Source organism: Rhipicephalus sanguineus, chromosome 10 (assembly GCF_013339695.2).
Source record: "Rhipicephalus sanguineus isolate Rsan-2018 chromosome 10, BIME_Rsan_1.4, whole genome shotgun sequence".
Classification (NCBI taxonomy): domain Eukaryota; kingdom Metazoa; phylum Arthropoda; class Arachnida; order Ixodida; family Ixodidae; genus Rhipicephalus; species Rhipicephalus sanguineus.
Window position 1 is genome coordinate 128,583,023 of NC_051185.1, and position 23,174 is coordinate 128,606,196.

A 23,174-nucleotide genomic window follows, 5' to 3' on the forward strand; every position below is an offset into this window, starting at 1 on the left:
CAAGACACCATGGTACACGGTGCATGTTGACTTAGCGGGGCCGCTACTCGGGCGCACCTACTTGGTTGTTGTTGACGCACATACAAAGTCGGTGGAAGTCCGGCAAGTGACGCAAGCAACATCCGCGGTTGTCATCCGTTTGCTACGAAGCATGTTTGCGACGTTTGGCATTCACTGAAAGGTCGTCTCCGACAACGGAAAAGCCTTTATTTTCAACGAGATAAGACAGTTCTATACGGCAAATGGCATACAGGCTACAATCACCAGCGTACCACCCTTCAACAAACGGCCAGGCAGAACGCTATGTGGCAGAGCTGAAAAGAGCCCTCCTGATGGATACAGACAGGTCCATGCAGTGCCGACCTGCAAGATTCCTGTATCAGCAGCACACAACCATTCACATTGGTACAGGAATGTCACCTGCGAGAGCGATGTTTGGACGAGAGCTATCCTCTCGATCTTCTCAAGCGGACGACGGAGATACAAGTCCCTGAGATACAGGGGACATTGACAAAATCGCGTCGCTTTGCAGCAGGGGAGAAAGTGCTCATCCGGCAGGTTTTGAAAAAGACAAGTTGGATTGAAGGCGAAATATTGCGCCGCGTCAGACCACGATCCTGGCTTATAAAAAGCGACCAAGAAGAGGTTCGGCGTCACTTCAACCGCATGAGGAAGACCAGACACACGACCCAATCACCGACAGATTGGAGCGTAGCAGTTGATATATCGGGCACAACGTCAGAAGAGGCGCCGTTGAGTTCTGCTGATCAACGGCCTGACTCGCTCAACATGCAAAACAACACTCCCTCGCAACCGTCGGCCTCGACGTCACAAGCAGGAGCCACCCGGCAACTGCGACCACCAGAGGTTAGGCGGCCTCCAGGGAGCTATGGCAAATAGACATCATGAAGCGCGAAAAGACAAAACGAACACTCAGAACCACAAAGGTATGTGGTTCTGTGTGTTCGTTTTGTCTTTTCGCGCTATATGGTGTCATTTAGCAAGCACCAACTAGCCCAAAAACAAGTCCTTCTGCAGACTGCTATAGCGACTTGGTCTAAGGGGTGAAGAAATTGACATGTCTCGCTTGAAGATGACGACAACGAAGTGCGCACGCGAATGCAAAGGCGCTGTGGCACGAACGTGATTCTGGTGTCCAGCGTTAGCTGGTTGTGACTCCAACGCCTAAATCGTCGGCAGCCACAAGTGGCTTACAGACGCAACACACTTTATTCCTGCGACCTTCTAAATTTGATCACCCCGACCCATCATCGACTTCATTTCTCTGTATCCATTCCTTCGCACTAACTGACTTTGGCATTAGTGACCTGCCCAATACACTTTTTTGTCATGATGTTAACTAGGATGACGGCAACGTCTGTTTGCTCCCTTATTCCCTCTGCTGATCTTTCGGTGTCTTAAGGCGGGCAATTTTTTTCTTCCGTCGCACATTGCGCGGTACATACCTTTTTTTCTCGAGTTCCTTGTTATCCTCCAAGTTTTCAGCCCCGTATCCTAGTACTGGTAATATGTAATTATTGTATACTTCGCGCTTTATGTATAGCGGTGAATTTCGTGTCATGATTTAGGAATGCCTGTCTCGAGCACTCCAGCCCATTTGTATTCATCGGCAAATTTTCGTTTCATGAGTAGGTGACGGTTTTAATTATTGGTGTCGCTATACATGCTCTCGCAGAGGTTCTAAAGACTGGCTGCTATTTTTGACCTCTTGTTAGGACGCAATACAGCCGCGCACGAAAACGGCAAAGCTTTCATATACAGGAAAAAATATTTTGATTATCACTGCTCCTCCGCTTTTATTTGTTTGTTTGTTTGTGGTAAGCTGATTCGACACATCGTTTTTGTTCATTGCGGGCGCACCACAGGCAGTAGTATATAATTATTTGAAAATATAGTTCAACAGTCCCAGTTTCATGCTGGAGCGTTTTACAGCGATTTGAAGAAAATATTTGCATTTCTGGCGTTTTTTTATATTCGCTGAAATGTCTGCGTGAGTGAAAAGCCCCGAGAAAAAAACTATTAGGACGCTTGAGCTTCGCCTTCAAGAGTACAACTCGATAGTTTTACCGGGCCCCGTGCACATCGCCTTCTATCACGCCGCAAGAAAAGTAACGTTTTTGTGCGCAACATTTGCCGTTCGAAACTGTCCTAGAATGCCTACTGCAAGTACAGTTGCAAAGTGCCCACTACGCCACAGTTTTGCCTTTTGTACACTTGCGAAGTACCCACTGCGCGTGCCTAAGGTCCCTGCACCTGCAGCCGCACTGCAGCGTTGCTGCGTGGTAGAACGCCGGCTTGCCACGCAGAAGGCATGGGTTTGATTCTCACTAGGGCCGAACATTCTCTTATTATCTATTTGCATCTATCTCGAATTTTCGCTCATGGGCAATGCCGATTTTAGCGCGCAACCAACGACGCCACCGCTGACACCGAAAGTTCTGCGGAACGAGCTGCGCGACTCTTAATGCGTGCCTGACTCAGTCGCAAAGTGTTATCGAGGAACGTGTTATCAGTCGCACCACGTCATCCTTTGGAATCGAAGTGCCAAAAGCGCCCTGAGGGAGCATGCATTTTCGGTTAAACACGAGCACTTTTCAACGTTGTCACTCATGCTAAGTAGGCTGCATGTCTATAAGGCCGCGCATGCTCCTAGGCACGCCACGTAAGAGCCCGGAACTGCCGCAAGGTGTCGGCCCGCATAGAAAGGCCGGCTGCTCGCACGCTGTACACAGACGTGCACGCGGCTGTACATTCTGATATATACAATGCATGACCTGTCATTTGTGTTCGTCACGCACTCATGTCATGCCATACCAATTTTGGTATATATCCAGTTAAGAAAACGGCCGGGAGCGCACCAAGACAGTCGTGTAAGTCGTGATGTCAATGGTATGCGTGTCGTAATTTGCATGTTACGACCTGTCATTTACGTTCGTCATAGAGTAATGTCACGCCATATCAAATTTGATATATATCCAGTGAATGAAACGGCCGCGAGCGCACCATGAGTGTGTGATGTAAGTCATGCCGTACATTACGTGCATTTTATGCTTTTCATATTACCACCTCTCATTTATGTTCGTTATACAGTCACATCGCGCAATACCAATTTTGGTATATATCAAGCTCGCGAAACTGCCGCGAGCGCACCATGAGCGTGGCACGTAAGTCATGCCGTACCTGACATGCGTGTCATGATTTGCATGTTACGATCTGTCATATATGTTCGTCATACAGTCATGTGCCGCCACATCAAATTTGACATATATGCAGCGAATGAAACGGCCGCGAGCGCACCATGCGTGTGTAATGTAAGTCATGCCGTACATGACATGCATTTTATGATTTTTATATTACCACCTGTCATTCATGTTCGTCATACAGAAATGTCCCGTCATACCAGTTTTGGTGCATATCCATTTAATGACACAGGCGCGAGCACCCCATCATCCTATAACTGGATATAAATCATGCCGCACATGACATGCATGTCATGACTTGCGCGTTACGACCAGTCATTTATGTTCGTCATACAGTCTTGTCACGCCTTACCAATTTTCGTCTAGATTAAATTAACGAAACGCCAGCGAGAGCAGTAAGACCATGATGTAAATCATACCGTTCATGACATACATGCCAGGCGTTTCACGTTACGTCCTGTCATTTATGTTCGTCATGCAGTCACGTCACGTCATACCAATTTTGGTGCACATCCCATTAACGAAACGGGCTAGAGAGCACAAAAATAAATGGATGGATGAATGGATGGATGGATGGATGGATGGATGGATGGATGGATGGATGGATGGATGGATGGATGGATGGATGGATGGATGGATGGATGGATGGATGGATGGATGGATGGATGGACGGACGGACGGACGGACGAAATGGAGGACTATGATCACTAAATAAATATAGACGTCAGTGCTGTTATCTAAAAAAAAGTCCCAGCAATGAATGTGAAAGCCACAAATTGGAATGTAACGCGAAGAACGGAAAGCAGCTCGAAATTTCCAGCGCGTCGCTCAAGCGCAAAGGACGCACGAAAAGAACACACACAGGACAAGCGCGATCTATCAAGTGTCACAGCCCGACACTTAAAGCGCGCTGCTCAAACAAAAAGAAGGGCGCACAAAACAAACGCACAGGTATCCATAGCACCAGCGCGAACTAAGAGCTGTAACATTTGTTACTTCTTTGTGTTTGAACAGCGCGCTCCTTTGGCAAACGCGGCCGCTGTAGCGAGCGAAGTGACCTTCGTACGCTCTGTAACTTTGGCGCGGACGTCGCGGTGGAAGCACAAGACATACAAACCGCCCCACCCACGAGATAAGCTCGTTTATGCTACCACGTCCTGTAGGATAAAGTGCACCTCGCACCTCTCGCGTGGCAGGAAGTGCGCGCATCGCAACGAGCGCAGCGACGACCTTTATAGCGCGCCCCTCGCACACTTCGCGCCATCTCTCTCGTGACCAAGAAAGCACGCTGACCTGAAGTAAATGGTGTATATAAAAAATTCCGGCAGATCCCACACACTGTGGGAATCGATGTAATGCGAAGCAGCCAGCAAAGAGCTGCACACATCGTCTTGTTTGTCTTTGAGCCAAATGAAGTCATTCATATCATGGCATCTAGTTCACCGTATATCGCATGTTTGCCATGCACGCATGCATGTACAATCTGGTATATACCACGTCAATGAAACGTATATTCTGGTATAGAATCCATGACCTGTTATTATGTTCATCACGCACTCGTGTCATGCCACACCAAACTATGGTATATATATCCAGTTGACAAAACAGCCGGAAGCGCACCATGACAGTGTCATGTAAATCACGTCGTACAATAGACATGCATGTCATGATATTCATGCTACCACCTCTCATTTACGTTCGCCATACAGTCCCGTCGCGTAATACCAATTTTGGTGTATATCAAGCTAGCGAACCGGCCGCGAGCGCACCATGAGTATGACATGTAAATCATGCCATACATGACATGCATATCATGATTTTTATGTTACCACCTGTCACTTACGTTTGTCATACAGTCACATCCCGCAATACCAATTTTGGTGTACACCAAGCGAGCGAAACGGCCGCGATCGGACAATCAGTGTGACATGTAAATCATGCCGTGAATGATACGCATATCATGATTTTCAAGTGACCATCTGTCATTTACTTCCGTTATACACTCGCGTCGCGCAATACCAATTTGCTTATATCAAGCTAGCGAAACGGCCGCGAATGCACCATGAGCGCGGTATATAAATCATCACATACATGACATGCATGTCATAGTTTTTATATTACCACCTGTTAATTACGTTCGTCATACAGTCGCGTCGCGCAATACCAATTTCGGTGTATATTAATCTACCGAAACGGCCCCGAGTGCGCCATGAGCATGGCATGCAAATCATGTACATGTTATGCATGTCATGATTTTCATGTTACCACCTCTCATTTACGTTCGTCATACAGTCGCGTCGCGCAATACCAATTTCGGTGTATATCAAGCTAGCGAAGCGGCCGCGAATGCATCATGAGCATGACATGTAAATCATGACATACGTGACATGTATATCATGGTTTTCATGTTACGAACTGTTATTCATGTTCTTCATACAGTCACATCGCGCAATACCAATTTTGGTGTATATCAATCTAGTGAAACGGCCGCGAGTGTGCCATGAGCGTGGCATGTAAATCATGTCTTACATGACATGCATGTCATGATTTTCATCTTACCACATGTCAGTTATGTTCGTCATACAGAAATGTCGCGTCATACCAGTTTTCGTATATATATCCATTCATTTACACGGCCGCGAGCGCGCCGAGACCATGTCATGTAAGTCATGCTGCACATGACATGCGTGTCATGATTTGCACGTTAGGACCTGTCATTATGTTCGTCGTGAACTCTTGTCAAGCCATGCCAATTTTGGCATATACGAAATTAACGGAACGGCCGCAAGAGTCCCAAGGCCGTGGAATGTAAATCATGCTGTTCGTGACATGCATGTCATAATTTTCATATTATGACGTGTCATTTGTGTTCGCAATAAGGTCATGTTATGCCACACCAATTTTGGTATACATCCGATTAACGAAACGGCCAGGAGAGCACAAAGCCGTAGGCGGCTAGATAGATAGATAGATAGATAGATAGATAGATAGATAGATAGATAGATAGATAGATAGATAGATAGATAGATAGATAGATAGATAGATAGATAGATAGATAGATAGATAGATAGATACGCTCAATGAAATGCTTCGCATTTCATAGCTCGCCGTTAGCTCGGTGAAAGACTCACTCTTCGTGGCCTAGCCGTCTAACTCCGCGCACTGTGGAGTGATCAGTCGCCCGTTCGATTCCGCGCATCGGACACTACTTTCCTGACTTATTTTTCTTTGTGGCTTTTATATATATACAATACATATACGGGCCCTGACGGCGTCGACTGACGGCGACGGCAAAAAACCAGCCGAGAGTGTCCATAGAATTGCTATCGCTATAAAAGCTATATTGCCATCTGGGATACTTTCAGTTTGATACCACTGAGGACTCGGTTGCATATAATTAACCTTGATTACTAACTACTGCAAATTCATTTTATGAAATTCTGACATATCGTCTTATCGTAACTGTATACAGTGAAATACCATCTATACTATCGATCTGCTTCTACACTATGACCTTGCCCCCATAAGGTTCAAATAAATTCTGAGATTGTTTATTATTATTCATTGCTATTTCAAATCCCGTATACGGCAGCGTGATAATGTGCATCACATCCGCCAACTTTTCCCGAGTTTTAACGTGATCAACATGCACTTTCTCATCAATTTAGCGACAGGTGATTTTTAACCTTGTATGGCTGCTTTCCCGCAGTATAGTTCAAGATAAACTCTTCGGGAAAAAAATACAGCGAACATAATCACACCATATTGCAAACGCATAGAAAGGTTGTCCTACTGTACATGCAACTAGGGGGCAATTGGCGAATAAATTATTGTTGCGCTACAATTAACTTTTCAAAAATCACCCCATGCATTTTCAATGGATGCACAAAAGTGTCTCGGCAAACATTCCAATCGGCGGATTAAAATTAATCGCGATGTACAGCACAAGAACGTTGTCAGCATTACGTGTCTTAAGTGCAATATGCGAAAAATAAGGCATTCCTTAGTAATAATTTTTCTAAAGCCGCTCCCCGTACGGTTACGCCAAGCGATTCCCCTTAGGGTCGACTTTGCCGCAGTAGTCGATGTCCCAGTTTGCTGGACATGCTATAAACAAAACAAACAGTTTTTGTAGGCAGCTCGTTTTACAAGTCCTCCACTATGAAAGATGATTACAGGTCGCCTCTGAAACAACACTGAGCGTGAGTTAGTAGAATTTCATAGAAGTTCATTTGATCGGATTACCCCAAATTTGTGAAGCCGGCAGGCAATGAAAATGTAGGAGAAATTACTCCTTTTTTAAATTATTATAGTGAAAATGATGAAGTGAGTGAAAACTGAATGCTTCCAATAAACAACTTACCTGATGGGGAATACGTAGCAAATGCCTTCCATTATGTGTGCGATGGTACAGTGTCACGCACATTTTTAAATTGATTTGTGTCGACATATTTGGTTTTTCTTTCAGGCTTGCATGCTAGCCAATGACGTCTACACCGACGACCTTACAGTTGCATTGGTCACCATAAAATGGTTGCGGTCAACTGTGTTCTAGAAAATTAAAACTTCCGCATGAATACAGGCCTATCGTGCATTAGTATTGTGTTAATAAATAAATGTTCAAGAAAAGCCGCTTTGATTGCGCCTGATGGTATCAAAGTTTACCAATACTTTTGATTATTAACGAATAAATGGTGTATTCTAATTGTGCTCTTTTTGCTCTTCTTTTTAAACAGAAACTCTACCTTTCAAATTCCACCAAAATATTTTGACAGTGCTGTCAGGCACTGCAGCCTCACCGAACAGATCGCACTTAGAAATTCGGCAGATCCCACGCCTTGTGGGAATCGGTTTCATGCGAAGCAGTCGGCGGCGAATTGTCTATGCTGCATTTTCTGGCTTTGAAGCAAGTTGCACGTCGTGCTAGAGAGCGTGATAAAACGTCCTTGACCCTGCACTCAGAGGCACTGCGTTAGTGTCTTCGAGTCACCTTGGCGTTAGCTTAGCGAAAACGCGCCACGAATTCTGCACAAAGGGAACTCTTATGCAAAGCATCAGTGTAGCGGTGAACACGCTAAGCCACTTAACGTTCTTGCTTGCACGTGACGCAAAAATAAACAAAACTTGGTTGGAATTCTCTCATGGCCACATACGATGACTAGATTAAGACACTACCGTAGACGTGCTCGTAAGCTCTGAACACTTTTTGGGAATGACTGACCAAAACAATTGGAATGCAGAGAAGCAAATTTACAGCTATGTCTTTGGCGGGGCATCGGAAGGGCCCAATGTACCTAAAATAAAATGGTGTTTGCACAGGTGGTCTTGCTAAGAAGCTCTGTAATGGAGCGGCAAACGGATCGTAATATTAAATTATATTCCTGAGGAAAGCTTGACAGTCGCGCGAAATAAATTTTGGGAAAAGAAGGATAGAAAGGAGAAGAGCGCCTTTCACTTTCTTCTCTTATCTGCCTACATTTTCATGAAATATATTTTGCACCACCATCAAGAATACCTAAGCAATATATGCATCAACTCGCCCAAGAAGTTCTTTTGAAATGTGTTTATGTATTTAGTTATGTATTTATTTATTAATACTACATACCATCGTGTTGTCGATGCAAGGTAGGCCTTACAAGCAACAAACAGTAATAACAAGCAGGTAACAACTGTGCGTGTAAGAAAACAAAAACTGAAGTAACGTCGAGTACTGGGCGAGTTGGTATAGATTCATGTCGAAGCGAAGCGCAAGGACAACAGGACACAGTAAAGAACACACAGGACAGGCGCTAACTGGGAACTACAGTTTAATGGAAACAAATCCACATCTTACAGTTGGCACAGACACCACCGATCTAACATCACGTGAACGTCCTCGAAAAACCAAAACGAAATTAAGCAGTTTGTAACCACCTGCGTAAAACCAGAAAAACTGAGTTATTTACAGAACTATGAACCGAATGTAATAAAACGATAGAACACCAAAGCCAGACGGGCAAACCAAATAACACCAAAGGAAAGGCCGTCTCTTCAAGAACCTGCGACTGCGAACATGGCACCGTTGACAGACGAGAGCCAGACGCACCGTGGAGCGCGAACCCAGAACGGAGAGAGTGCGCTCCCTTCTCCCCGTGGAAAGAAGAAAAAAGTTGGTTGGGTGGGGCAGTTTGGACACTGAACTTGAGAAAAGAAGACGTGTGTTGTTTTGTACGTGTGAGTGCAATACAGTTTTTTTTTTTCATTATGTCCTTATTCACGTGTAGACCTCAATTATTTCGAACTAGTAAATCAGTTAAAATAGATAACCTAATGGTGCCGAAACCCGGGAAGAAAGTATACTAAAGTAGAGAGCTCCTAAAAGTCGCGGGTAGGGACGAAGACGATGGAAAAGCTGAAAGTGAAGCGACGCTCCCGACGACGACAGAACACCATCATCATCAACGAGGCAACATCGGCGCTTGAAAGCGCTAGTGTTGAACAGCTCAGTGCCATTCTGCAACGGCAGGAGGTTAACAACGCCGATATTCGAAATATCAACGAAGAAATGGAAACCTGCCTGCCAGAGGACGCCTTCGAGGAGGAGTACGAATAAAACATTCAGTACGACGACAGGGCCAACCAAGCCGTCGGCCTCCTCAAGGCAAAGATAGCGTCGGTGCAGGCGGGTGCCGTCACCTCCAGCAGCGTAGCAACACCTCATCCGCTGCCCTCCCAGACTTACCATCATGGCGTCAAGCTACCAAAGCTGCGGCTGGAACCGTTCAACGGTGAGCTTTCCGCATGGCACGCCTTCTGGGAATGCTACCGTTAAGCAGTACACGAGAACGAAGGGCTCTCGAAGACCGAGAAGTTCCAGTACCTAAGATCACTGCTCACGGGACCAGCTATGACAGCGATAAGAGGGCTGCAGGCGACGGAAGCTTGCTATGAAAATGCCATCGAAATATTGCAGAGACGATTCGGCGACAAAGAACGAATTCAACAAGAACATATCGCAAAATTGGGAGCTCTTCCCAGCGTTGCTTCACGAGAGGACGCACGCGGGCTACCGCGCTTGTACGATCACGTGCAAGCCCTCATTCGTGGACTGAAGGGATTAGGCATAAATGCGTCGTCTTATTCGGCAATGTTAAGCGACGTGATCCTCTCGGAGCTAACCAAAGAAATGGTTGTGGATTTCCACAAAGAGCTACGCCGAGCCAACAGCGCAACAAAGTCGGCGAGTCAGTCGCCAAAGATTCAGAAGCATCTTCGGCGTCAGGAGTAGACAATAGGCTAACCGACATTTTAGAATTTCTTGTCGTCGACACAGAAAGCAGAGAAAGATGCGCCGAAAGCGTCCGGGCCACGAAAGAGAGCAAAGCCGAACGGAGCGGGGGGAAAAGTAAACACAACCATACACCAAACGCCGCGGTACTTCACACGCAGCCGGAGCAGGCGAGGTGTTTCTTCTGCGAGTCGATGAAACATGAGACACAGTCCTGTTCGGCTCCCCTCCCGCCGGAAGAAAAGACGAACAAATTGGCGCGAGCCGGGCGCTGCTTTCGTTGTACGTCGTGGGGGCACCAGTCAAAAGAATGCAGAAGAAAAGTAAAGTGCATCCACTGCGGCAAACGCCATATATCTTCCTTCCTTGTGCAACCCCGACTGGAAGAAAGCAAAGCATGATCGTCCGCAAGAAGCTGTGAAAGAAGTTACCACAACTAACGTACCTGCGGCCGCTGGAAAAGAAATTAACAAAGAAGTCGCTCTGCAGACTTTCCGCACTTTGGCCGTCAGTGGCAACAAATGCGGATACATCCGTGGTGTACTAGACGGCGGAAGTCGAAAAACATTTATTAGAGGAGACGTGTCTAAAACGCTTCACCTGCGTGTTTTGAGACACAAGGACTTCCACCTCAACACTTTAGGATTGACAGCTGCGAAAACGGAAACATTCCGAATCGTTGAACTGCGCTTGCGGAGTCAATACAGCGGCAGTGAAACAATTGAGGCCGTAGAGGTTCCATTCATATGCAAAGACATTGCACCTGTTCCAGTTGACCGTGCTTTCGTGCAGGAAATCGAGTGTAATGGAGGACTTATCGCTGACAGGCTCATTTATCCAGGAATGCCTGCGGTTCCAGGAATTGCACTGTTGCTTGGGGCGGATCATATGTGGAACTTACTACCAGGGCAAGTCCGCCGCTGTGCAGACAACAACGGTTCAACAGCTATCGACACAAAGTTTGGTTGGACATTCCAGGGTCCGTTCCGTCTCAACAGCTCTCTGACCATGGCGACAAATGTCTGCATTTTAAAGATTGGTCTGGAAAGCGACGCAATACAGCAAACTATACTGCAAAAGATTTGGGAACTGGACGCCATTGGAGTCACCAATGAAGAGAGCGGGAAGCAAGAAAGCATCAACCACGCTCTGAGCAGCGTGGAAAGAAAAGGTGAGCGCTATGAAGTGTCACTTCCGTGGAAAGAAACTTCTAGCGACCTGGCAGATAACCGAGAAATGGCTATGAAACGGCTGAAAAGTCTTACAAAGAGGTTGTGCCGCAGCAAAGAGCTTGTGGGAGAATACGACACGGTCATCAGAAGCTATATGAATGAAGGGCATGCAGAAAGAGTAAAAAATAAAGTAGCATCCGAGCATGTATATTACATGCCTCACTAGCCAGTCATCCGCACTCAAAGACAACGAAACTTCGCGTAGTGTTGGGCGCTTCTTCTCATGCACCAGAACAGTCGTCACTAAACGAACATTTGGATAAAGGGCCAAAGCTCATTAGCGACATGGTACGCATTCTGCTGCGTTTTCGCTTACATCCGATTGCTCTCGCGGCAGACATCGAGAAAGCCTTCCTTCAAGTCAGCGTGCAACCTGAGGGCAGGGATGCTCTCAGATTCCTTTGGTACAACGAAGCACCCCACAACCCTGACGCCCTTCCAGACATAGTGGAATGGAGAATGCAAAGAGTGCCATTCGGCACTACGGCGAGCCCATACCTGTTAAACGCCGTTCTTCTTCACCACTTGGAAAGCCAGGGCGACGGTCTTCAGAAAACGGCGAGCATACTCAAAGACGCCTTCTACGTCGACGACTTGGTTACAGGAGCAAATACACAGGACGAAGCCTTGAAGATAGCTGCAGAAGCGAACAAAATAATGACCGATGCTGGAATATGCCTGAAAAAGATATGATGACATTGGGCGACCAACAAATCAGTGCTCCGGATGAACCTCATAAAGTACTGGGGCTTTTGTGGACACCTACTAAAGATGAAATGTCCATATCGGCCGCGGCCGTATTGATCACAGCATGCACAGGAGTCAGCACGAAACGCGCGGTGCTGAAGTCATCAGCGAGCATCTTTGACTCTTTGGGACTGGTAGCGCCCTTTCTGGTACGAGCCAAGGTGCTCTTTTAGCGCCTTTGGGAGAGAGGAGTTGGCAGGGATCAGACACTGCCGGATGACCTAGAGGCAGAGTGGAGAAGCTGGTGCTCAGATCTGACAAACTTGAAACAGCTCTCTTTTCCCTATTGCATACTGACAGACTACGAGGTTAACCGGTCAGCTGCACATATTTTGCGATACAAGCCCAAAAGCTTACGGCACTTGTGCGTACCTACGGACGCAAGATGACCGCGAAGTGGTGCACACAAACCTCATCTTCGCGAAGTCCCGAGTGGCCCCGTTGAAAGCGATGCCTCTGCCCCGGTTGGAGTTGATGGCTGCCCTGATCGGAGCACGAATGTCTAATTATCTTCATAGTGTCCTTGATCAAACAACTGCAGTGTATTTTTGGTCAGATTCCACGATCACCCCTGTTGCGTAAAGGGCACAGCCAAGCAATGGAAGCCATTTGTTGAAAATAGGGTGACTGACGCGCGTCGTCCCGTGTTCATCTTCTTCCTTGTGTACCGTATTATCGCGCCCTTCTGTTTATCATGAATCAACACCAACTCGCCCAACTTTTTACCTTACTGAGATACAGAGTTTAAGCAGCCCAGAAAGTTGGAGGCATTGCCCAGGCACCGATAACCCCGCTGACTGCCTGACACGAGAGATGAGTGCAGAGCCCCTAAGAGACAACACACTGTGGTGGAAAGGCCCAAGTTGGCTGCAACCGAATTCTCAATTCTGACCACCAAAAGAATTTGATAATGCGTGTCACAGCCATGAAGCGGACAACGAAAAGAGGAAGAACGCGCAGTTCAGCTGCTTACAGGAATAATTGAAATGACCCCTTTGCTACAAACAGAAAAGTTTAGCAGTTACACACGTCTGATAAGAGTAACTGCGTGGGTCATGAGGTTTGTAAGAAACTGTCGGCGTCACAATGGGGGTAACCCAGAATATCTCACAGCGGACGAGATTCAAGAGGCCAGCAACCACTGGATTCGACATGCACAACGCAAAGACTACAAGCAAGAGATTTGAGCAGTTCCTCGGGGAGAGAGCCTGACGGTGAACTCACCAATTGTACAGTTTCAGCCTTTCATTGACGCACAGGGATTGTTGCGCGTGAAAGGTCGTCTTCAATTTTCAAAGGTATCCGAAGACGTCAATCATCCAATCCTTCTTCCGAAAAATCATGTCGTAACCAGACTTATAGTAGTTGCAGCTCATCTTCGAACTCTTCAAGGAGGCGCTCTCAGCGCTATGTCTGAACTGCGCGAATGTTAATGGATTCCGTGTTGTCGGCAGCTAGTGAAGAAAGTGATATCACGATGCTCTCTGTGTGCCAGGCACCGACTCAAACCGGCCACAGCACCTACAGCACCCCTTCCAGGTGACAGAATGAACCGGAGCGAACCTTTTCAAGTTGTGGGCATCGACTTCGCCGGCCCTCTTTTCACCAAAAGTAAAACCTCAAGCGCAAAGAGTTACATCGCCTTGTTCACCTGCGCAACAACGAGAGCAGTGCACTTAGAGTTAATTTCCAGCATTGCAACTTGTGGGAATTCAGGCGTCCGCGCCAGTGGCTCGACGCCATCTTCCCTTGGAGAATTCTCGTGTCCCTCTCCTCTCGACCGGACGGGTGGCAGCTAGTCATAAATCGCCGTCACTTCGCTGCCACCCTGCCCTCGAAGGTTAAACACGGTGGCCGATTGGCCCAATTTGGCGGGATTTGGACCTTGCTCGCGCTCGCCTAGAAGCGGCGGGCGCGCGCCGAGGTTCGAGGGAGACCACTTGGGGACCTCGAAGGGTGCGTACGCGTTTTGGCCGCTCCGGCCGGCGGCGATCCTTTGTTCTTTGTTCTTCGCCGCCGGCCGGCGGTTACGTCGTTTTGTCGGGGCTCCGGCCTCAGCGGGCGCGCGCTACCCTCCGCGGTCTCGAAGTCCCGAGGCAGCGCCTCGCGATCGTGCACCGTATGTTCCTTTTAAGTGTTGCTATGTCTGTTCTGTTTTCTTCCTCTCTGGGGTGCGAGATCGCGGGAGCGCTGGCCGAAGGGTAGGTCGGCTCTCCAAACCTGGTTCTTTGTTTTCTTGTTTTATAGGTGCGCCATTCGCGGCCACATTTGGTAACAATTGTATTAGCTAATTGGTGTTCTGTGTAACTATCTTACGTACGATTGGTTGTAACGAATTATTGATCTCTTTGTAATCCCAGTAATAAATCACTAATTTGGAGAGTGTCGCCTAGGGTCTCCCTCGCTGCGCGCGACGGCTCGCCGTCCCTTCGCGGTGATGGGCCGAGTTCTCGAGCGCAGCAGTGCGAACGGTACACGGGCGCGGGACGAACGAGGACGCGGCAGCCTGCAGGAAGCTCCCAGTGCTCGAACCCGCGGTGGTGATTGCGCGCGACGACACCACAAACTGAATGTTTTCGGCTGGCCCTTCGACGCTTCGTAGCGCGCAGGGGTCTACCGCAGACTATTTACAGAGATAACGCTTTGACCTTTAAGAAGGCATCGAGGGAAGTGCAAAGTCTCTGGAAAATTCTTCGCAGTCGTGACATTCAAGACTACTGCGGCTCTCAGCGCATCACGTGGACATTCATAATAGAAAAGGCAGCTTGGTGCGGAGGCTGGTGGGAGCGAATGGTGAAGTCCATGAAGGTTTCCCTGCGAAAAGTTCTTGGACGTCAAAGCCTGTCATTTGAAGAGCTCACTACAGTCTTGGCGGATGTGGAGGCAGTGATAAGCTCGCGCCCACTCACCTATGTCCTAGAGGAGCCAGGTGAGGCGTCAGTGCTTACACCATCCCATCTGTTGACAGGAAAGAGACTGATAGCTTTACCCGCCTCCAAGTTAAGTGCTGTTCCCACTTTTACAGCAGCTGACATTAACCGACGCTGGAGGTACCAACGATCACTTCTCAACGCGTTTTGGAACCGATGGCAAAGGGAATACCTGCTACAGTTGCGCTCCGCGCCCCTAATATCCTCAAGACAGGACAATTCCCTTACGGTAGGCGACATTGTGATTGTCCACGAAGACCATGCAAAGCCACATATGTGGAAAGCAGGAAGAGTCGTCGAAGTTTTCAAAGGCCGTGACGGAGCAGTGCGTTCTTGTGCTGTAAAGTTGTCCACTGGAATCACTCTGCGACGTCCGGTACAACTGCTCTACCCTTTGGAGACAGAAGTAAAATGATCAAAGCTCATTTTGGGGTGGGAGGGGGGGGGGGGGGGGAGGGAGGATGTAATACAACGATAGAACACCAAAGCCAGACGGGCAAACCAAATAACAACAAACGAAAGGCCGTCTCTTCAAGAACCTGCGACTGCGAACATGGCACCGTTGACAGACGAGAGCCAGACGCACCGTGGAGCGCGAACCCAGAACGGAGAAAGTGTGCTCCCTTCTGCCCATGGAAAGAAGAGAGAAGTTGGTTGGGTGGGGCAGTCTGGACACTGAACTTGAGAAAAGACGTGTGTTGTTTTGTACCTGTGCGTGGAATACAGCTTTTTTTTTTCATTATATCCTTATTCACGTGTAGACCTCAATTATTTCGAACTAGTAAATCAGGTAAAATAGATAACACCGAAGTTATTTCACATGTTATTTGAAGGTAAGCGTACTCCGCTTCTATTGTATTGATGGGTGGCTAGCACACGTGTCGTTCTCCTGTTTTATCGAGGCAGATAAGAATGGAGCTGGCTGGTGGTGCGCATGTCATTGAGCGACAGCAGGTGACCGACAAGCTTGTGATTATTCTATATTTGCATGGAGTGTCACACCGTTTAAAGAAGGTCGCGGTAAGATATGGTGTAAGCGTTCTATTTTCAGCAAAAAATAGTGTTGGTAATGTGTATGCAGCCATTGACAAAAAAGTGAAGGAAAAAGAAACAAGAGCAAAAAACGGGTGTGGCGTGAATCATCGGGAGAAGTTCGTTGAGTGTCAGTCGGGGATGGTGTACCGCGTGCCCTTCTCATGTGGTGCTTCATACATTGGACAGACGGGGCGCTGCCTGAATGCACGTCTCAGAGAGCACCTGAGCTCCTTAAAAGGCACGCCGTACTAGTGGTGTGCGCCGTCGCGCCGCGCCGCCGCCGCCTGTTTTTGCTCACGCCGCTCGCGCCGAAGTCCCGAGAGGGATGACGCCGCCGCCGCCGCCGCCGCCGCGCTATTGGCCGCGAGATCGAGCAGAGTCGCCGCCTGGCGGCTACTGGCTGAAGCGCGCCTAGTGTGGATTGCTCCCTGCGTCGTCTGCTAGCCACGTCGTGTGTACGTCACGCACGTTCTCAAAGGGCGGTCTGTTCTGTTATGTTAGCGCGAGTTTAACTGCTCATACGTATACCTAACATGGTGTACAGAAGCAAATGGGCTTGCTCGGCTGCATGCGCATTGTAATAAGATCGGTGAGTGCGACTTTCGAGAGGGCTGTGTATTGGTGTCGTACCCTTCGTTCGCCAGAATCATTTCAGTGTTGGTGCCGCTTTCTGGTTCAAGCACGTCGTAAAGTGCGCTTGGCATAGTCCCAAACATAAGGAGCATTAAATAGTGTGGGATTGCCGCGTTTTAGCGACTCGGTGGTAAACAAAAGCGAGGCTCATGCACTTTCGCGTTGCTGTTAGGTGTATAACTGCGGCGCTCCAGTTCATGATGAGCTTTAGTTGTGCTTAAGATGTCCTTTTATTGTACGGTCGTCGTTTCACTACAGTAAAATATTTCTATCAAATGAAGTCTGACGCTTCGGTACTCAAACTGTCTCCAAAAAGACAATGGAATGACACATCAGTGATAAAACGGAGTTCCCGCGCGCAATTTTAACTTTGGGCGAAATTTATGCAGAAACACCCGTGTGCTTAGATTTAGGCACGCTTTGAAGAACCCAGATGTTTAAAATGAATCCCGACGGCGTGCCTTACATTTTTGTCGTATAATGTCACGCAAAACCTCATCCTTTTTTTTTTACGTTATCTTGAGCGTTTGTGTGGAGTTGTTTTAAATAATTGATGGAATGCAGCGGACATGATTGGTACGAGAAAAAAAAAAAACCCTTATTCCATAAAATAACCGGACTTTTATTGCATCACTGTCGTGCACGTAATCAATCGATGAAAACTCTGTGCTAAACACTCTTACATGCGTACGCGTATTCGCGCGAACAGTGCTATTGAACTCATTGCACAGGAATATGGGTGGTATACAAATGAAGAAGGAAACACTTACGTAGTTCAGGTGTGCTACAGCAGTGCGTAGTACACAGAACACAAGGTATACAGGTACAGAGAAAACAACAAAAAACGTCGTATATAGTGCGTAAGCGCAGACTGTCACCCAGGGCGAGCATACCTTTCATCGGCAGATTGCGCTTCTCTCACTAGTAATAGTAACGTTGGATGATCTTCGTGCATCGATTCAACAATGAAGAGCGTATATATTACCAGTAAGCGGCAATCAACGCATTTTATTCGCCGACATTCGGCTCAAACAGCTCACAACGAAGCGCCGCTGTGTGCATTTGTATACGCGCCGCCGACCGCCTCTCCACACTAACGCGGCGACGGTGCTGCCTCTATAGGTCGATCTCGCGGCGAATAATCGCGGCGCGCCGCCGTTCGTCTTTTCTTTTAATATAAACGGGGAATCAGGACAAAAAATACAAAACATCACCGGGGGAGCTATTCTCGATGTCTCTATGTAATGAGCTGTCCAGCCACCGGGAGCTCGGCGAGCAGCGCGCCCTCTGTTTCCAGTTCTTTTCTCATTTTGACATCACGAACCTTTCACAACTCTCGACACAAATGAGAGGGACGGAATGGTCCGCCGCGGTGGAGCAGTGGTTGTGGTGCTCGGCTGCTCACCCGAAGGTCGCGGGTTCGATGCCGACTGCGGCGGTCGCATTTCGATGGAGGCGAAATGCTAGAGGCTTGTCTACTGTGCGATGTCAGTACACGTTAAAGAACGCCAGATCGTAAAATTTCCGGAGCCCTCCTCTACGGCGTCTGTTATAATCATATCGTAATCTTGGAACGTAAAACCCCAGATATTATTATTGAGGGACGTAATGCGCTTCAACGCAACGAACGCATCCCCTAGAGATCCGCTTTTGGGTGCACAGCTCGGAGGCCGTGCATAAACTCTAATCGCACTAGCCATCAAAATAGGTTAATGTGGCCGCCCGTCTAATGCACCTGCGAAGGTCGGTACGCATTCCCTGCATCGTTCTCAACATCTGGGACACATTCATATGCAAGTTCAGGCATGACAAGTTCCTGTTTCTGTACATTTCGTCCACTTTCTTCTTACGGTGGGAATGTGCTGGCGGGTTGATGCGTCGATGTGGTCAAGAGCGAGGTGACATCACGGCTCAGCGCTTTTCGAGTAACTGAATGCTCTCTGGCGAAATGGACTGTGGCATCTCCTTTAGGTGGACACATCGAGAATAACTTCCCGGAAATTGTAACTTTCTCTCCTTCAGAAGTTTTCCGAGTATTGCCTGACCTCAGCTCTGCGGCAACCTCCAGCCTTAAAGGGCGATGACGCAGCTCGCTGCATAGCATATGCGTGGAGTCTTGGACCCAGTACACTTTGGATAGATAAATAAAATAAATAAGCAATATATATCGATGCGTTAGTACACTTTCTTTCTTTCGTTTTTACTCGAGTAATTCCGTAAATAAATATAGAAATAAAGGCAATTAAAAACTTACAATAACAGATAGCTAAGCTAGTTCGTAGGTGTTCATGTTAAAAAGACATGACCGGTAAACAGGCACAAGAGAGAAATCAAAAGAGTGAGTAGTTATCTCTCACGTATATATACCGCCACGCGCACCTGATTCATAGGTAACGTCTCTTGCCTGGGAATGTGCAGATAAGTATTTGTGTCTACCTTCTTTTCCGCAGCTGTACGATATTTCAGTTGGTAGCGACGTTTGTGGTGTCTTGACTACTCTCTTGTATCCGTGTCTGCACGCCCTCTCTTTTTAAAGGCCCCAAAACAGCCTCTGAAAATACAATATCGAGTGCGTTATTCTCACTTGGCGTTTCTCGTCTTTTTGGCGCACTTGGTGACGCGGCAACGGTGATTCATGTGCATCATTAGGGTACGCGCTCTCGATTGCTCGATATACGAGAAATATCATTTGCGACTTTTCTCCCGCCCTGCTTTGCCACGGAGTCGCCCAGCCTTTTTTCCTTGTGTCGCGTGACTATATATCCTGGGCAATCAACTGATTTCGCTCCATTTTGTGCGTTTACGACTGCGCAAGCGGAGATAACAGGGTGTAGCCGACAAGCGCGAAATCCTGATAGCCTCAACACTTAGTGCCGTCATTGTACGCGAGCTTTATGAAGAAATATGCGGCGCGAGGAGATATCGCCTGTAAGAAGGGTAGTGAAGGCGATAACAAAAACAATGGAAAAGGCGTGGGATTATTTGATTCTTCTAACGGACGAACTCCTTAGAGTGGAGACGATGCAGCTCTCCAGAAAAAGGCGAGCCCTCTTGCACGGTTTTTGTATATTTATTTATTGCGATAACAATTATATGGACACTCTGGACAGGCTTTCACCGTCGCCGTACTGTTCCGTATAAAGTCCAAATCGACAACATCGCTGCGTGCATCGTATGTTGTACCCGCGAGTAAAAGCTCGCGAGCGCTGGCGAGGAACACGGCTGAAGTAGAGATGAAACATACAGGCCTTCTCTGTCGCACGGAGGGCGCATGCAATAACATCAACCCGCGTGCGAGGCCTGGCGTTAATTGCTCTTCAAGCAGAAAGGAAAGGCCCCGCCCGTCTTTCGCTGGGCGAAGGAGCATGAAGGCACGCCAGGGTAGCGGGGGCTGCGTGGCTCGAGCAGCAACTGTGAACTTTGACTACAAGTGCGCGTTCGCTATGTCGGCAGACATCGGCAAACGGCTCGTATACCCTTCTACGAGCTGTGATTTCACCGCTTCGTGCTGTGTCCACTGATACAAAAAAATGCACGGAAACCACTTCTTTCCCGGGTACGGCCGTACACCCATACACCAGAGTTTTGTAGAGTTACGCGAGATCGGAAAAAAATTACACCATCTCCCGCTAAAGGGGACCATGAGGCGATGCGAAGCGGGAGCACTTGCACGATCGCGTTTCGCTGGTGTTCGTTGGGCATGCTACCAACCTCGGGCATGCTACCGACCTCACGTCGTGGAACGCGTAGAGGAACACTACGCGCGTCGTGTCTTCCCTCTAGCCTGGCCGTTAATTCTCACAGGGCGAGCGGGGAACGCGGTCGATAGGCGCGCGAGAGGGGTTACAGCGTAGGAGAGGAGAGAGAGGGGGAGGGGACGCGCATGCGCTCATCGCGGCGCTGCGCAGGAGAGAATTTCGGCATGTCGAGCCCGCATTTCAGAGGAGTCAACCGAAGCAAGCGCTGGACTGAACGCGCGCAGCGCTCTACCCGCATTATATTCACACTTGAAGGAGAGGAGAATAGAGGAAGAGAGTAGCGCATGCGCCGCGAGAGCAGAAGCGAGAACGCAGGAAAAGTGCAAGCAGGTGCTGGGAGAGAAGTGGAGACAGTAACGCGCAGCTGTTGGAGAGAGGGAAGGAGGAGAGTTGCGCATGCGTAGTGTGAGTGCGAACGCCTAGGCCAACGCCGCGGGACAGACCCCCGAGCAAGAGATGCTTCGCATCTAAAAGAGTTAGCTGCTAGCCTTAGTTCTTACACATTACGCCATGGTGCTATCGCATTCACTGCTTCGCCCTTTTGGTGAGATTTTTTCTAAAAATCATGAGGCAAAATTCTCCCCCCACCATCTCGAAGCTCCTCCCCCCCCCCTTCCCCCTCCCGCGCCACGCCGCCGCCGATCCGATCAACCCCGCGCCGTTCACACGCCGCCGCCGGAGGTCGAAACACCTGGGCCCGTATTCTCAAAAGGCGACAATCGCAAAAGTATCGCCTTTGGTGCGCGTTGATTGGCTATTGGGCAAACCGGAAAAGTTAGGGCGCCATCTGGTAATTCCGCCGACGTCAATTTTGCGTCATGCTGCTCGACGGTGCTCTCGACATATTTGCAATAAACGAAGGCACCGTTAACCGTCGGTTCGTGGTGAAGTCTAGCATTTCAGTGACATAGGCGGTAGCTTCTAGTACTCAATCCTCGGTGGATATACGCAGCATTTTTTACGCTGAAGCTTTCATCGAACATTACCTTGGGGTGTTATCAGCACTCGTTCTTTGCCAGCGCGTCTTTTTTCGTGGTTTGAACGTCCCAGGAACATGAACCGTGCGTTGCTCGCGTGGCTTATCGCGAGCCGGCAACATGTTGAGATCTTGAGACGATGTCGCTGCGGCGGCACGCTACAGCTGAACTCTCCGAGTACGCCGTGTTAAACTCTCAACGAAAATACGTTTCACGCAAAGTTGCATTCTTTAAATATTATACTGTGCATTAAATAATCGAGCAAAAAAACGTTGAAAGCACTTTCAACACGTCTTATACTTCAAGTAGCCACAGCCAAGCCAGCCAAGCCTGGCCACTGCGTAGAAGCAGCAGCACACGCTCGAAAACGCCGCACTCGGGTTGCTCTGCGCTTTTACAGTGCGCTCACTCCTGTGTTGTGAGACATTCGTACTACCAACGGCCAGTTGCAACAATGACGTCACAGGCAAGTCTTTTTTTTTACTTATTGAACGCATCAAATTCTACGTCACCAAACGCGATACTATCGCCTTTTGCGATCGTTTGAGAATACGGGCCCAGCACACGCTCGAAAACGCCGCACTCAGGTTGCCCTGCGCTGTACAGTGCGCTCACTCCTGTGTTGTGAGACATTCGTACTACCCACGGCCATTTGCAACAATGACGTCACAGGCAAGTCTTTTTTTTTACTTATTGAACGCATCAAATTCTACGTCACCAAACGCGATACTATCGCCTTTTGCGATCGTTGAGAATTGGCCTCGAGGAGTTACGGAGTCGCCCTCTATCGGACGCGCCTCGATTGCGTGCTAGGCAGGATACCGCCGGCGCGCTCCCCATTGGTTTTGCTGTCGGCGCTCTACAAAAACACCTCGCGGAAGCCCTCCAGGGCATTTCTGTAAGTACTTTCGAAATGAACTGTGTTCTTTACTGTCAAAATAATCATTTTCGACGAACTGAAAGCACAAGATAGTCTACAGTCGCTGTCTCTTGGCAGAAAACCGAGCACCCGCTTCACGCTGTCACCGAGTTGGAGACCCCTGAACCGGCTTCTTGCGTGAAAGGTAGTCACTCGCTGAGTGCAAACTATGTGGAATATCTCGTTACAGTAGACTGCCTGTATAACCAAACGGAGCATAACAGAAAGAAGCCTCAAGCCAGCGATCGCACGGGTTCGCGACGACCGACGGTGCCTCTTCATGTATGAGCGTCTGCATGTATGTTCGTACTGATGGTTTCGCTTGTGCTACGAGCGCGTTTTGGCACCGCGCTGTGAACTTTAGGCCGCAAAATATGAGAATTTGTGAGTAAACAAACAACTACTGTTGCGTGGACGCTATCAAAGTAGTTCAAAAACAATTTCCTTACAACTGC